The sequence below is a fragment of the Micromys minutus genome (genome assembly GCF_963924665.1).
Source record: "Micromys minutus genome assembly, chromosome: 32".
Lineage (NCBI taxonomy): Eukaryota > Metazoa > Chordata > Mammalia > Rodentia > Muridae > Micromys > Micromys minutus.
The window spans coordinates 8,769,310-8,786,426 of NC_137967.1; positions in this window are offsets into that span (position 1 = coordinate 8,769,310).

Sequence of the window (17,117 nt, forward strand, 5' to 3'; positions counted from 1 at the left end):
TGAAGCCTAGCAGTTGGGGAAAATTGATTTATTTTTACTATAAGTACAAGCAATGGTGCTGTTTTAATAGAAATACATACACACATATACACACACACACATATACACACACATATACACATACATATACATGCACACACATACACACACATATACACATACATACACATGCACACACACATACACACACATACACACACATATACACACATACATACACATATACACACATACATACACACACATACACACACATACACACATGCACACACACATACACACACACATACACACATATACACACATACATACACACACATACACACATGCACACACGTACACACACACACTAATGTTTTTATGTTACCAGGATTGAAGGTGTGTGTCACCGGCGCCTGGCTCATCAGGTTTTCTTAATGTCATGCTTTGGTTTGGAAAAGACTTGCCAAACTGCCCGGCAGCATCCTTGTCCCCTCCCACCTTCCATTCATAGAGCATTTGCACGTGGAGCATTTGCACGTGGAGCTGTGTCCTGGGATGAGAAGTGAAGTGGGACTGCCAGGGTCCATTGTTAAACTTGCCCACTGCCTCAGTTTACCAAAGGGTCTTAGCTCATTTTATGGTGATTTCATATTTTGAGAAAATAAAATAAAGCAGGGATTTGAGAGATTTGGAGAAATAAGTATGACGTAAGGAAATGAAAACTTAATAAAATGCATTCGCTTCAGGTAAGACGGCAAAAAGGCTCGCTTAAGGAAAAAGCCGCTAAAGCCGGACTTTCCCCTCGGCCATCCACAGAACCTTCTCCAGCAGTGGGGAAGCACTCGCTTCCCCACCCAAAGCCTAATGTTATTTTACAAAGGCCCCTCTCTGTTTTGGAGAGTTCACAGCTTCTTAAATTGCTGTAAAGAAAGTGTGGTTGTGCTCCAAAGGTCTAAAGCTCTCGGGTTTCTGTGAACCATGGGATGGAGAGATTGGTAAACAGCTTGTTTATTTGTTTGTTTGTTTGGAATGAATGAATGAATGAATGAATGAATGAATGAATGAATGATTGCCCTCAGTACTACATGAAGAAGGAACAGATAATACGAATGTTGAAGGCATAAATATCAGCTCTTCTTTTTCTATTTTTTGCTTTGGTTTTGTTTTCTTTTTATTAATCATTGTTTTCATTTACATTTCAAATGATATCCCCCTTCCCGGTTACCCCTCCACCAACCCACCATCCCATCCCCCTAACCCCCCCTCTCTTTTGCTTCTATGAGGGGGCTCCTGCATTCATTCACCCACTTCCTCCTCACCCCTCAAGCGTCCCCCTGTGCTGGGGCATCAAGCCTCCCTCTCCTCCCACTGATGTCATTTAAGGCCATCCTCTGCTACACATGTATGTGGAGTCCTGGCTCCCTCCATGTGTACTCTTTGGTTGGTGGTTTAGTCCCTGGAGCTCTGGGTGATCCAGTTAGAAGATATTGTTCTTCTTATGGGGTTGCAGTCCCCTTCAGTCCTTTCCCAAGCTCTTAAATCAGCTTTAAATAAGAAACATCAAGAACAGAGCACAAAGAAAGAATTTTTTCTTTGAGACGTTATCCTTAGCTACAAAACCACTTCCAGTGTGTGTGGGTAGAGGGCCACCACGACCAATCCTAAATGGCATCGGGCGGTCTGTGCAGCTGTGCTGTGGAGAAGAGTGTGGTATTTCTAAAGCAAATCTGTTCCACGTCCCAAGCCACTTTTGTTTATGGTGACACTTCCACCTCCCTGTGAGAAGCAGGAGATATGTTCCTGAGAGCTAAGAGGGCGAAGCACCTCAAGAACCAAGAGCCAGAAGCCCAGGTCCCCGGCCCAAGAAACTGTGACCTCCAAGGTGATGTCATTCTGTTTCTGCCACCTGTCATGGTGACCATGCCTGCTTGGGGTTAAAGACATACTCAGATTCGTGGGTGCAGAATCCCTTCCCTTCCCATGTTGTCCTCTGGATCCCTGGCTGTTTTTTTTTTTTTTTTTTTTTTTTTTTGTCTGTTTGTTTGTTTGTTTGCTTGATTGCTTGCTTGCTTGTTTTGTTTTGTTTTGTTTTTTACCCATAATCCTACTGTGCTCCCTATTATTTAGTGTTGCAGGCAACAGAGCAGACACCTTTGAGAACACTTGAATGCTGCAGACAAAATGCCTCTTTCGCAGCAAGAGACGGGGTTTCCAGGGTTCGAGTCTGAGACTTACATTGTGAAAATTCACGGATAAAACACTGGTCGAATTCGGATCTTTTGAAAGCATCTGTAGACCCAGCCGTGGCCCCGGTTGCACTAAAAAACAAACGTGGGTGTTTCTACTATGCAAGGATTTCCCTGTCTTCTGATGGGACTTGAAGCATTCTGATCCTGGTTCAGCGGTTCCCTCTCTTCTCTCGGGCAGACATGTAAGCACACGCATATGCAGCATGCACACGCAAGTATGCACACACCCGGTGTACATGCATGACTGGACACTTAGTGCATATGGCTCACGTGTCAGATGTTTCACACACAGACTGCTCAGATCAATAAGGCGAGAAGTGAGGGAATCAGCACTGGACTGTCCTGTCCGCTGTGGTATCTGTGAGTCTAGTCATTTAATTCTAACCCCTAAAGCCACTTGGTTAGTCATCTAATGTTTCCTTTCTTTTCTAAAGGCAAATTTATTGATCGTGATTCTATGTGTACAAATGTTTGTGTGTATGGGCTCCACGTGTGTGCAGTGCCTGAGAAGGTCAGGGAGTGTGTGAGATGCCCTGGAAGTGGAGTGACAGGTGGGTGTGAGCCACCATGTGGATGCTGGAAACTGAACCTGGGTCCTCTGCAAGAGCAGCCAGTGCTCTTAACCATTGAGCCATCTCTCTAGGCTCTGGTCTTCTAACCTCACCCAACCCCCCACCAGCTTGATGTTTCATTTCTTTTTTAAAAAATATGATTTATATATGTGTGTATATATACATATATATATATATACTATCTCTGTCTTCAAACACATCAGAAGAGGGCATTGGATCCCATAGGTGGTTGTAAGCCACCATGTGACTGCTGGGATTTGAACTCAGGACCTCTGGAAGAGCAGTCAATGCTCTTAACCACTGAGCCATCTCTCCAGCCCCGATGTTTCATTTCTAAACAGCCCATTCTGGTGAGTGACTGTGCTGCAGAGTTTAGGGCTGAGGCATCTTAAGACTGAAGTGTGAACGCTCCATGGTAACTGAGCCACGAAGTTGAGGCTCTCGCCTTCAGTTCTGCGCTTCTTTCAAGAGGGCTGGAGCAAACCTGTGAGAATCTCTTGCCTTGTTTTGAACCAAAAATGTGCTTACTTTGAATGTTCACTCCCTGCCTCAAATTCTGTGCCCTGGGTTACATCTTTATCTTCAGGAACACACGTGAGGACCTCGTTCTTTATCCCCCAGACTAGATGCTACAGGGCTCTGTACCAAGCCCCTCTTGTGTCTGCTATGGAACCATGACACCCATCTGTCACTGTGGATGTGGTCATGACAACCAGCTTCAGATTACATAGCCTACCGGCTCCCTGCCACAGAGGCACAGGTTACTCTCACTTTCTATAAATGGGCTATTTTCTGATGCCCTGCTGTGGCTCATGCAGAAACTTATGATCTCTGCTGGGAGATTGGACTAATACAAATTTACAGTCTTTTAAGCTGTCATCTAATTTAAGCCTTATTCCCTAGCCTTCACTCTGAATTCGAGGTCAGCCTGCTCTACAGAGCAGGTTACAGAACAACCTGGGCTCCACAGAGAAACCCTGTATGAAGAGGCACAAAGCAAACAAGAACTCCAGCCTTCTGAAGAGCATCACAGAAAACCGTAACTGGTCAAAACTCAGAGAAAGGGGCTGCCCGCTCCCAGTAACTCACACCTACGGCTGAGAGAGCGCGTACTACACAAGAGGACACAGAAAGGTAAATCAGGGGCTCAGAGAATCTGGTGTGAAATCTTGCCTGTGGAAATGACAGGGAGCTTCACCCTATTCACCATAACTCAACAATATGGCTGGCTGCCTAAGCGAGACCTGAGTAAGGACATCGACCGACAAGCTAAAGTGGAAAGGGGGAAATCTCATGGGGTTCCACTTCTAGACAGAGAATGACAGGCAGTTAAGAAATGCTGAGAGCTGAGAGAATTATTCTTTCCCGGAGATGAGACCACTAACTGGTTATTTAGTACCAAGTGGGCAGCCCTGAAATCATATACACACAAGCAATACTAAATACACTCAGCAGGATATGTTTATATAGTTGTGCTTATATGTATGTAACAAAGAAAAAGGGAGTGTGTATTTGAAAGGGAGTGAGGGAGGGATGGAGAGTGAGAGGGGAGGGGTTGGAGGGAAGGAAGAAAATGGAGAAACGGTATAACTATACTTTAATTTAAGATTTTTTAAAATAAAAATAATGAAGCCATGGTAGAATTCAGGATGGTCGCCTTTGAGAGGTAAAAGCACTGGAGGGGCTTCAGAAAGATGGATGATACAAAAATGCTTACAAGAACAAAACAGAAAGCTTTGTTCTGTTTTCTTGAAAGACTGGATTCCTCACTTCACGATGCAAAGGCACGGAGCTGAGAGGAAGGCCACCAAGGTCCCCAGCTTCTCTGCAACTGCTTGACATTCTTGTTTACACTCCAGGCTGTCCAGGTGATGTCACATATCACTCTACAGTTATTGGATCCTTTTCTCCAAAAACAGGGACTCGGGGACCACATCTGGGAGTGACACAGGGGATCTTGGTTCTGATCAAAATCAAATCAGAACCTCTCCTGTGGGGGCAGAGCAGGCGTGTTATTTCCTGACAGTGTTTACCTGGTCCCGATTCAATCTCAGCAAACGAATTTCAAGTCGATGTTGGCTCCAAGTCCTGAGAACTGAGAAGAACCCGCCTTCTGTTTCTGAATAACACACAACAATCTTGTGGATTGAAAGGTGAAAGGAACCCCTGGGGTGTTTACACGCATTCTGAATCAAATTGAATTTTGTGGAAGCCGGGATAGAAAACTAAGGTCGTTCACACTTCTCAAGTCTTTGTTGTCCTGGCTTCCACACTTTATAGATAGCGTGCAGTCATGTCATCTCTTCCAAAACAGTTGCAAGGGGTCTGTGTGCCCTTAATGTCTCCATCGTTATGATCAGAGAAATTCATTCAGACTCAAGAGATTAGGCAACCCGATCAAGGACACATCTAGATACTTGGAGGGTAATGGTTTAAACCCAAGCATCCTGACACCAACATTCACACTCCTACCCCTAAAACACTACATTACCTCTTCAGAAGCACAGAGATGCAACAGAGGCATGCCCACCCCACTGTGGTATATGCCCCCTGACCTCCCACCTCTCCTGGATTTCTGTTCCAGTTGCATCTGACCAAATACAGATAGGGGAGGAGGGGGCTCATTTCATCTCCCAGCTTACAGGCTAAAATGAAAGGCAGTGACTCAAGGCAGGAACCAGAAGCAGAAACTGGGAGGGAGTCCTGCTTAACAAATTTTTCTCTGAGGCAATACAGCTTTCTGATACAGCCCAGACAGATCTACCTAGGCATGGCGATGTAGACATTGGGCGGGCGACATTCCATGTCAATCATCAGTCAACGTAATAATCGCTCACAAACAGTCCAATCTGGGCAATCTCTCAAGGGAGACTCCTTCCTAGGGATTCTACTTCTTCTTCCCCTGACTATAAAATCTCAGTGCCCCGTATTCCGTTTCTGAATACTTGTCATTAATACAGTCAACTCAATGACAACACATGGCCATTATAAGCAAATGAACACATACGTTCAGCACGTGTAGAATTATATTTTGACAGTCGCATTAGGGAATGGTCAGGGAAATGTCTTAGGTGTGGTGGTTTGTATAAGAGCAGTCCTCATAGATTTATATCTTTGAATGTCTGGTCGAATGCTTGGTGAAACTGTTTAGGAAGGATTAGGACATATGACCTTGGAGGACATGATGGTAGGTAGGCTTTGAGGTTCCAAAATCCCGCGTCAGTTGGAATGTCTCTGCCTCCCATCTGTAGATCACAGTGTAAGCTCTCAGCTATGCCTGCCTATCTACTGCCCCACTCCCTGCCATAATGACCTGGACTCATCTTCTGAAACTGTAAGCAAGCACCCAGTTAAATGCTTTGTCTTACTAATAACCTTGCCTTGGTCATGGTTTCTCTTCACAGCAATAGAACAAGGACTATATGTGAACATGTGAGAACGAAAAGAATTGGAAATAAAAAATAAGGAATTCCTTTGGGTAGAAGAACCAGTTGAGCAAGCCAAGTATCAGTAAGCTATTGAGTAGATGCTGAAGACCACTAGACAGGGTGGCTGAAGGAGGGCTTTATTTGTAGCACTTGCCAACCCTTGTGGTATAATGTTCCCTCCACTGCCACCACTTATGCAAGGTTACTGAGCAATGAACTGGGGAGTGATATACCGCAGATCAGTCCCTGCTAGCTTCAGCATATCCTGCGAAAGAATGGAGACCAGAAATAAAACAGAGAGTGTCATCAGAAATGACATTTAAGAACCAGGGACCAGATAGACTTTGGAACTTGGAAAGGTTTTAGATGGCCCTTTAAATTTTTAAGCTGGGCTTGGTAGAACACACCTTTAATCCCAGAACTCAGGAGGCAGAGTCAAGTGGATCCCTGAGAGTTTGAGGCCAGTCTGATCTACATAGAATTCCAGGACAGCCAGGACTACACAGAGAGACACTGTCTCAAAACTTTTTTTTGAAAAGGTCTCTGTAGACTGCCAGGATTTCCACATGTACCTACATGTACTTCAGTGATGGAGAGGCTCTCTGGGAGGTGTGAGGCCACAAGAGTGGCATTCTTTCCTTCCCTTCTTTCTAGAGGTTTGGGGTAGAATAAGGAGAAAAAAAGAAAAGACTTTAAGATTTTGCAGAAAAGGAAAGAATATGAATTTTTTTTTTTTTTTTTTTTTTTTTTTGTCAAATGGACATTGTCACCAAGGTAGTTTAGTGTCCTTTCAAGAACACTTGTTTTCAGTAGCAGCTGGGCAAATGCCAGGCTCCTGACACCACTGGAAGAAAAAGGCAATTGCCGTCCATTGTTTGTTAACTGGAGTGTTTCCAAGAGGCACCAAGGTGACCTGTCATCCCAGGGTCCCTTAAGAATGGGACTGTCACAAAGCTATGGGAGCTTCCCTGACTTAGTCACTTACCTCAAGGTTTAAGGACTCGGGGATCTATTGTTTTGTTTTGAGTTTTACTCCCGAATTGGAGTGCCACTTTCCAAGCTAAGTGACACTGTCTTCTCTCCACAGAGTTCCTGAGGAGAGGAACCCTGTGTTATTCTTTCTCCACCTTCTAGGCTTCCCAGTGAAGGTCTGCTAAGTGACAAGCTGTCATGAGATGTCCACTCGCTAGCCGGCAAAAGTGATTGCCTTCTCTCTATGGGCAAGACACTCATCACCAGACTAAGAAACAAGCTCCAGCACCACTGTCAGATGAACAGGGGGAGAATTGGCACAAGAAGAAGGGTGCAAGAGAGATGGAAGAGAAAAATGAGAGACACAGAGGATGGAGACAGAATTCTTCAAAGGGTGTGGTATGATTAACAACTTCACACGAAGATGAGAAGTCAACTTGACACAAGCTAGAGTCATCTGAGAGGAGGGAACCTCAACTAAGAAAATGCTTCCAACTCCTGCTGGTACCAGGGACATTCAGCAGTGAGCTATGCCCTGTGCCCTGAACTCCATTTTCCAGGACATGGTTCCATTTTCAGGTCCACAGCACTCCCTGAATTCCCGGGGCTCTGTTAGCACCAGGGACATCCAGGTGGCTAAAGGACTGTGTAAAAACACAATAAGTAAGAGCCAGGGCAATATGGGACCTCCAGGGCCCAGTTATATTACTACAGTAATTCCCAGCTACACCAACACAGCTGACACACAAGAAAATGACCTTAAATCCAATCTTCTAAAGACAGGAGAAGACGTTAAAGAGGAAATGGATAAATCAGTTAAACTAATAGTTCAAGGCCTGAAAGTAGAAATAGAAGTAATAAAGAAAACACAGACAGAGGAAATTCTGGTGATAGGAAACTTAGGAAAGAGAGCAGAAACTACAGACCCAAGCATCACCAACAGAGTACAAAAGATGGAAGAAAGAATCCCGGGTGTAGAAGAGAGGATTGAAGAAATCAATACATTGGTCAAAGAAAATGACCATTCTGGACGTAAAGCACTCAGGAAATCTAGAACATTATGAAGAGACCAAAACTTAAAAATAAGAAAAATAGAAAAAGGAGAAATTCCCAGCTTCAAGGCCCAGAAAGTATTTTCAACAAAGTCACACAAGAAAATGTTCCCAACCTAAAGAAAGAGATGCCTATAAAACTTTAAGAAGTTTACAGAACAACTGATAGATTGGACTGGAAAAAATCCTCACACCACATAATAATCAAAGCACAAAATGTTCAGAACGAGAAAACACAAAATATATATTGAAGGCTATGGAGAGGGAGGCCAAGTAATACATAAAGTCAAACCTATTAGAATTATGCCCAACTTCTCAGTGGAGACTACAAAACCCAGAAGGGCCTGGGCAGATGTCCTGCCGTCTCTAAAAGACCACAGATGTCAGCCCAAACCACTATGCGAAGCAAAACTTTCAATCACCATAGATGGATAAAACAAGATATTCCATAAAAGAATTTAAACAATATCTATCCACAAATCCAGCCTTATAGAAGATACTAGAAGAAAAGTTCCAACCCAAGAAGGTTAACTACACCCAAGACAACACAGTAAATAAATAATTTGACACCAGCAAAACCAAAAGGAGGTAAGCATGCATGCTTGTGTGTACACACACACAAGGAAGAAAGGAAGGAAGGAAGGGAGAGAGGGAGAAAGGAAGGAAGGAAAGACGGAAGGAAGGAAAAAGCCAAAAAAAAACAGAAATTAAGGATAACAGATGAGTAGGTAAACCAAATGTGTCACACATGCACAGTAAAGTTATTATTAGGCCACAAAGAACAACATAGTGCCATCTGCAGAACCTTGGCAGGGAGCTGGGGGTAAGATTTAGCTTTGACAAGGGAAAGCAATGAGGAGAGACGAGAGATGGTATCATTCACAGCATGTTAATCCTTGAAGGGAGAGAGCGTTCACAATTCAAAGAGGAGAGGAGGCTGCATTAGGAGACAGAGTCCTGAAGTGAGACTTTCTTTAAGTCCAGAGTGAAGCTCTATTAGAAGAGAGAGCCACCAGGAATAGCTTTCAAATCCTGAAGCAGAGGGAAGATCTGACTTTTAGAAGTTTCCAGAGTTAATAGTAACTCCCGGCTCATACAGCACACATCACCCAATAAATGCTGTCTCTAGCTACGTCATCCATAGAGGGCAGAGGGAGCTACATGATTTAGCCCGGCAATGTCTTCTAGATATCAGCGTGTTTTTCAGCCTCCAGGCTTCAGAGTAGGAGGCCTTCAATTTGGGGAGACAGACGGGAAGCTAGAGGGTTCGTAATCTAGCAATATGCTCATTTTTTTAAATCAGTTCAATTTTTCAAATGATACTAAGCAAGTACTTTTTTTTTTTTTTTTTTTTTTTTTTTTACAAAATGAAGAAGTGGCCGGATGCTCAGTGCCATTAAGATCTAAGAGAGTAAAGCCTAGCACGTGTATATAGGAGATGCCAGCTGATGGATGATCCTGACAACAGCTCTGTACTTCCAGGCAGAGAGGAGGCAGACTGAATGGGGTGGGGGAGCTGGGGTGGGAAGGGGCTGAGCAGGTGGGTGCTCCACACAAAGAGTTGTCACAGATCTACAGTAGGAAGACATATGCACTTAGTGCTAACTGTTCACGCCTTGCTAAGGCTTCACTCCTGCTCACTTGTCTTCTCCCACTCATTTCCTAAAGCTCCTGGCTGTGGCTCTTCAAATCGGCCCAGGGACCTAGAAACAGCCCCATTCAGCACCATCTCTGTTCAAAGAGCAGATGTGGTTTCTGCATTCGCTGACCCATGCTGGGAGTACGATGTTATCCATATAGTGTGATAAAGGAGGGGTTGGGCCTTGGAGGATGGCTCAAGTTAGTCATGAGACTGACAGTGTGCAACCTGTGTTGCTCCTTAAAGTACCATAAATGCTTTTTGTAGCATTTCTCTCATGTTACCTTGGACTCAACTAGGGCTCAGTTAACTATTCCCAGTTTTCACACTTTCCTGGGAATCCCGGGAAACCCAGGGTTGGTGGATCTTGATCTAAAGAGAAGGAGATGTTCTTATTCCTTAGGTTGTTTTTCCCCCCTCTGAAGTGTGAGGATAACACAAACACCACAACCAAACAAAGCTCGATGGATGACCTTACTAGGGAAGAACACCGGGTGCCTTAGTCCTTGCTCTGTAGCCTGGGCAACAACATCATGATTAACACAGCAGCAACTGGCAAAGGGCCGGGCTGTTCTGCCTATTGGACAGTTTGACTGGGTGACTTATGGCTTTATATTTTAAAATTGGCCTCGCTAGCACCAGCTGATAAATCAACACACAAGCCATTAAATGCTTCATTATCCCAGTGATATGATTCATTCTTTGTGCCAAGAAGTGCGGGAGACTGTAGGAAACTTAAAACTACCCCACTTGAAGCCACGAGTGCCTATTCTCATCACTGAGAAGCTAGATGAGAAAGTGCACTTGGTCCAGAGGTCAAAGAGAACGCTCAGCAGGTGGCCAATTCCCCCAGCAGCACTTGGTCTCTCGGTGGAGAATGAAACCACATCCTCACCAGGCAGGCTCCAGGTCTCGCTGAACTCTCCCATGCTCACAGGGCCCAGCTTGCTAGGTCTGTGGGTTTGCTGTAAAACACATCGTAGATCACACCATCAGTCACACTTGAGTGTAAAACTGTAAAGTCCAGGAAAGCATGAGGTCACTGTGCAATAGCAGAAAGATACTGGTCCTGGTACCCACCTCCATCTAGAATCAGTTAACTTTTTTTTTTTTTTTTTTTGGTGAAAGTGTTTTGCTTAAAGGGGTGAAAGTGGAGGTCAGTGGAGCTGAGAAAATATAGAAACGAGATAAGAATAGAGCGTCCTGTAATTGATAATTCCTAAGGATGTAATAAGTAAACTCAATTCGAGTCAGAAATAGATACACTAGTAGCATGTCTCAATTTGCTGTAACACTAGGGGCTAGAACAAAGTTCACACATTTAAAGAACTTAATTATAGTTGGGTAAACAGGCAACTAACCAAAAAAAAGCATTTAGTAGCCAAGAGATGGTTAAAATCACTGGCTGCTCTTGCAGAAGGGTTCAGTTCCCAACATGCAAACGGCTGTGGGTCTGTGACATCAGTTCCCGGAGCATCAGTCCCCCTTTCTGGTCCCTGTAGGCACCAGACATGCATGTGGTGCAGATGTCCATGCAGATAATTCACCCCTACACAATTTTTAAAAAAAAATCTATACATGAGGCAGCAGCGGGTAATCATAAGAGAAATGAAGGCAGATAAACAGCCTGCAGGTGAAGACAGTCTCCTATCCTGTGTTGTAAGAGAGGATTCCTCTCTTTGTTTTCTCTGCCTCTCGTGTCAGAGATCACATGCAAGGTCTTCACGCATGCTCAGCAAATAAGACTGAGGTCTAACCCCAACCCTACGAGGTCTCTTTAAGGCAATTAGTAACCGAGACACTTTCGGTCAGAAAGGACACTAAACAACAGCAGTAACAAACAAACAAAAGCCACTGTTGAGCTAGCTAAGGGCATTGCCTCAGACCTGTAACCTCAGCACCCGACTGGCAGAGGCAAATCTTCAGTACTAAGGCCACTCAGGGTTACTTTGTCTCAAGGAGAACAACAAAGAAGCAAAAAAACAGAACAACAACAAAATGGGTTAAGTGTGAGTCTGGAACAGAGTATTTGTGTCACGTGCACAAGGCACTGGGTTTGTGCAGCCGAAAGTCCAAAACAAAATTAGACTATGTAAGGGCTGGAGAGATGGCTGAGAGGGAAACAGTACACACTGCTCCTGTAGAGAGCCTAGATTTTGTACCTAGCACTCACCATCCAACATCTGGAACTTCAGTTCAAGAGGCTCTTCTAACTTCTTTGGACAGCAAGAATGTAGGTGGTAGGCGTACATATAAAGAGAAATGACATCCATGCACAGGAAATAAAATAAATAAAGCTCGAAAGATTAAAAGATTATATAACCATCCGAGAAGATCATCACCCAGAAACGCTCGCCACAATCTAGACAGTCATGTTTGGTACAAGCAGAAAGCCCGAGTTCCGTTTCAGGGACGCATGGACAGGGTCATCACAGTCTTCCTGATGGAGGAACCCGGAAGGGAGTCAGCAGGGGTGCCTGGAAAGTTTAGGTGCTTCTGAACGAGTGACGTGTCCCTGTAGCCGAAGCTCCAGAGCATGCTGAAGGGTCACATTGAATTCTTGGGCAAAATTTTGCTGTATCTACTGGCTCTGATCCCTTCCGTGTGGCCCCTGCCTACAAGCTTGATGATGTACAACTTGGCTCTCTGTATCCTCAATGGGAAGTTGATGCTCTTGTGTTACCTTCATGTGCTGCAACTGGGAAAGAGCCTGTATTTAGAAAGCTATGTGTATTGTGGGGCAGGCACCCTGTGTGTGCCTCCTGGTCATTATAGATCAATACCGTACATTGATCAGAGTCTGATCACTTATCCAGTTGGTTTTGTCAGGAGGCCGTGACAAACGCTGTTCCTCAATCATGCAAAGGGAGAGATCCCTTAGGTTTCTTTTTAAACCCTTGACCCACACTAGCCTGACCCGACTGAGATCCAGTGACCAAGGAAGACATAGAATTCCATATCTTGCAACCAACTTAGGGAAAGGATACATTTAAATTTTATACTAAAGGTGGTATTTTTCACTATGTAAAACTATAATAAAAATGTAACCACAATGGAAATTATAAGAAAAAATATATAATAAATCCTCTAAACTAAAACATACTAAAGACCACCGGAGTGGTGTTGTTCATTCATTTTAATGCAGAATTCAGAATAAGGCAGAAATTCTTTCATCCACATCTAATTTTAGAGTTCCTCTACCTCAGGAATAAAAAGAGTGCAAATCAAAATATCTATTACTATAGTCACCACATTAACAAGTCAGGAAATTATATGCTCGTCTCAATAGAGGAACAGAAAGTGTTCACTAACACATAACTTAACCACGTGAACCATGTATCTGAGATGAAAGGCCGGATACAAAAGGCTTTCATGAAGATACTTTATTGAGTGGGCTGGAGAGACATCCCAGCAGTTAAGAGCATTGGCTGCTCTTGCAGAGGACTAGGGTTCAATTCCTAGGAATCACATGTTGGTTCACAAAATATCTGTAACTCCAGTTCCAGGGGATCTGGCATCATTTTCTGGCACCAGGCACGCACATCATGCACAGACAGACACAGACACAAAACGCCTACACACAAAAAGTAAAATAAATATTTTATAAAGGTATTTCATTAAATTATACAGTCATTCTTGGTGATGGGCCCCTGAGAGGTATTTATAGCTCTTCACAAAATCACGTTCAACACAGAGTTATTGTGTCTCATTTGCTCTGACTTCATATTTTATTCCCCACATTTGCCCTGGGGTACCTTCTAACCAGACCATAGTCTTAAATTCACAGATGGAAGGGTCATATTTGTTCTGCATCAAAAAAATAGGGGCCAAAATGTTGGTATACAAAACAACTAGACTTGGGAAGGGACCATGAAGGGGGAAACCGCCTTCACAGATCTTCTGAAAAATGGACTGTAAAAAGATACACTTGAAGGGTGTATGCGCACGCACGTATGTATGTGTGTGAGTGTGTGCATTTGTGTATATATGTGTGTGTGTGCGTATGTTGGAGTGTGTGTGTGTCTGTCTGTCTGTCTGTCTGTCTGTCTGTGTTTCCTTCCTATTAGTAACTCCCTGAGAGCTATGCTAGTTGAAGAGGAAGATGCAGGTCCTTCAGGGAAGGTTTCTACCTTGCATGCTTTGTTCCATGGACTGGAGATATCTTTGGGTGTAGATAGAGAGGGTGGGGTGCTGTTCAGTGTGCCGAAACTTCGGGGTGTCACTACCCTCCATCCATTAGGATCCCTGTACCCTATCACACGTGGCAACCACAGTCTGTGGAGCTATAGGGTCGTAACTCCTACAATCTCAACACCCAAGAACCCGAGGCAGAAGGGCAGAAAATTCCATACTAGCCCATTGCTTCATCCGCATGAAAGGGTTTTGTTCACTTCTATTTTACTTATCTTGCTCTTTGAACATCACCCCTGCTTTGCTTCACCGAGACAAGAGGCAAAGATGGCAAAGCTTTGATCGGTGTTTACCAGCCTGCCATTCCCCTAATCACTGACCCTCCGTCAGTCTAGTTCTCTGTAAAAACCATAGTCAAAGCCAGCACTGTATTAATAATTAGTGGTCTTTTTTTTTTTCCTTTTTGCTTCCTGCCCAGCAAACTGTGGCATTTAACGCTGAAACAGGCTGAATGATGCCCCTTGGTGCTATTTTGAATGGCAGATATCTTTGATGGTAATTTCTTCCCCCCCCCCCTTGTACTGTTCAGCTACTAGAACAGTAAAAACAATCCTAACCTTGCCATCCTCTAGAATGCCTTACAGGAAGTAGCATCAGTAGAGGGACTTGAGTTTCTGCCGGTGACATCTTTGTTATGTTCTGAGCTGGGCCACAGATGCAGCTCCTGTTGCTTATTTTCCACCTCACTGGTAATGAGGTTTCACCGACGCGTGGGAAAGTTTAATTTGTCAGAGGGCAACAAACCATGACAGAGAAGATATGAGTTGGAACCTTGTCCTCCCTGGATGTGACAATCCCGGCAATTTCATCGAGGAGAGCACGTGCCTCTCTTTTTTGCCTTCTCCAAATTTATACCAGGTTCCCACTACTTACCCCTCTCACACGTCTCCGTTATCCCAAACCAAACCCAGAGATGACTAGATGCAGTGGGCTACGTCCATCTGACATCCGCTCCTCGGAGCACTGTCTCAGTAGTAAATGAGACTGGGCACATGTGTATGAGTAAAGAGAAACCATACCCTGGCTGCAGAAGTCTAGCAGAGGAGACCATTCAGTGACATGCATAGATGACCACGTAAGAAAATGACACCCATCAGCCTGTTCGTGGAGGCGCAGTGGGGGGGGGGGGCACCTGGAGAACTGTCCTGAAGCCGGAACTAGTAAGGATCTGTGGAAAGTGATGGAGTGGCCCCTTTTTGGTTGCACACTGAGCATGCGTGACATATAAGGACAGACTTCAAGCGCTCATTCCTGTCTATCTGCTCCCCTACTCCCTGAGCCCCTGGGCTCTGGGTGGGATCACGTGACACAAGTTTAAGCCAATCACAGTTGCTGCGTATAATGATAAGGCCAATGGAAGTCCGTGACGAGGCTGGTGCTATCAAAATGACTCTGGCTTTACACAGAAGTCACTCCAGAGGGGCCATCCCTCTGAGTTTGAACTAACAATATGACTGGAGTCAGACCAGCTACTGAAAGGGTGACATACACTCCACTTGCCTCCATTTTAGGACCAGGCCTGATTTCAGGAAGAAAGCCACCGGTCCCAGGAACTAAGCCACAAATCAACAGCTCCTGGAACAAAGCACAAATTCCAGGAAGTAAGCCACAGGTCAACAGCTCCGGGTGTTGCGTTTTCTAAAAAGATAGGGAGAGAGAGTATGTTCGGTGGATGTGGAGTCAGGTGTGGGGAAAGGGGGTGCCTCTGCAGGCCCATGCTAAGGCAGTCCTTCCCCCTGAGGGGCCAGCCACATGAAGGTATAGAATAGAATAGTTTGTTCAGGGCATGGAGAGGGGAGCCGAGAGGGTTAGTAGGGACAGAGAAAGGCGGGGGGGGGGGGGGGCGGGGTGTAAGAGGAGAGGAGCAGAGGTTGGCCATGAGCACACAGAGAAAGAAGAGAGGGGGAATGGGGAGAGAGGGGGAACAGGAGGGAGAGGACAGAGCTAGAGCAAGAAGGCAAGAGAGAAGGGGGCAAGCAGCCCCTTTTATAGTGAGCCAGGCATACCTGGCTGTTGCCAGGCAACTATGGGGCAGAGCCCAGACAAATGTTAAGACCAGGAACAGACCAAAACTTCCAAAATAAAGTCATAAAACCCCTTCCAAAGAATCGCCTGAAAATAGCCACAAGGATGGGAGACATCTTGTCTCAGGACGGGCTGTCTGTGCTGGGCAACCCTATCTGTGGTTAAACATTCACTGACATGGAAATGCAGACCACTGACTACCTGGCACAAGCCAAGGAAAAGCCCTGTGACCTCCCCATCACCCACAAAAGCAATTCTTATCTAATTTGCTCTCTAAATATAGAAGAACTAACATAGTAGCCAATCAAAGTTAAACTAATGTCACCGCTTTGGCCCCTGCCAATCACATTAGAGGTTACCCAATCCTTCTAGAGAGTTCGCCTGATTCCCTATCAGAAAGTCGGCGTGCCTTTGTCTAGGGTTGCCATTTGGAAGAATGGCTGACCCCGACATACTGGTTGTTTCTGCAGAATAAATACTCTTTTTGTCTTGGCACACTATCTGAGTCTGGGGTCTTTAGCGATTTCCTTTCACTACTAGGGTCTAAAGTGATCACAAATTCAATCCCTGCCTGGAGTTCAGCATCTGTTCAAGCACAGGCTAAGACTTTGTTTTCCAAATTTAAAAATAAAGGTATAGACGGGGGCAGAAATACAGAAGTATGGAAATACAGTAGAAATCACTGGTAGACTGAAGCTATCAGCCCAGTTACCAGTACCACCATGAAGCAGTGTCGCCTGAGCTTTCTTGTTCCCAGTAGAAGTTTCCAAAAGTAGAGAAAAAGAGCCAAGTTCTAAGGAGCCCCCTCAAGACCACTTAAAGTCATGCCGATGAGTGAGTTCTAATGAGTCTACATTATATAGTTAGACTCTGTCTTCCAAACAAAACAAAACAGCAATGACCACCTGATACCAACTACACCACTGGCTCAGATGATGGAGCCGGTCAATGCCAAGGCGCTTTGGCTGACATTTCTCACACTGGCTGTGACATGATTCTGATTTTTT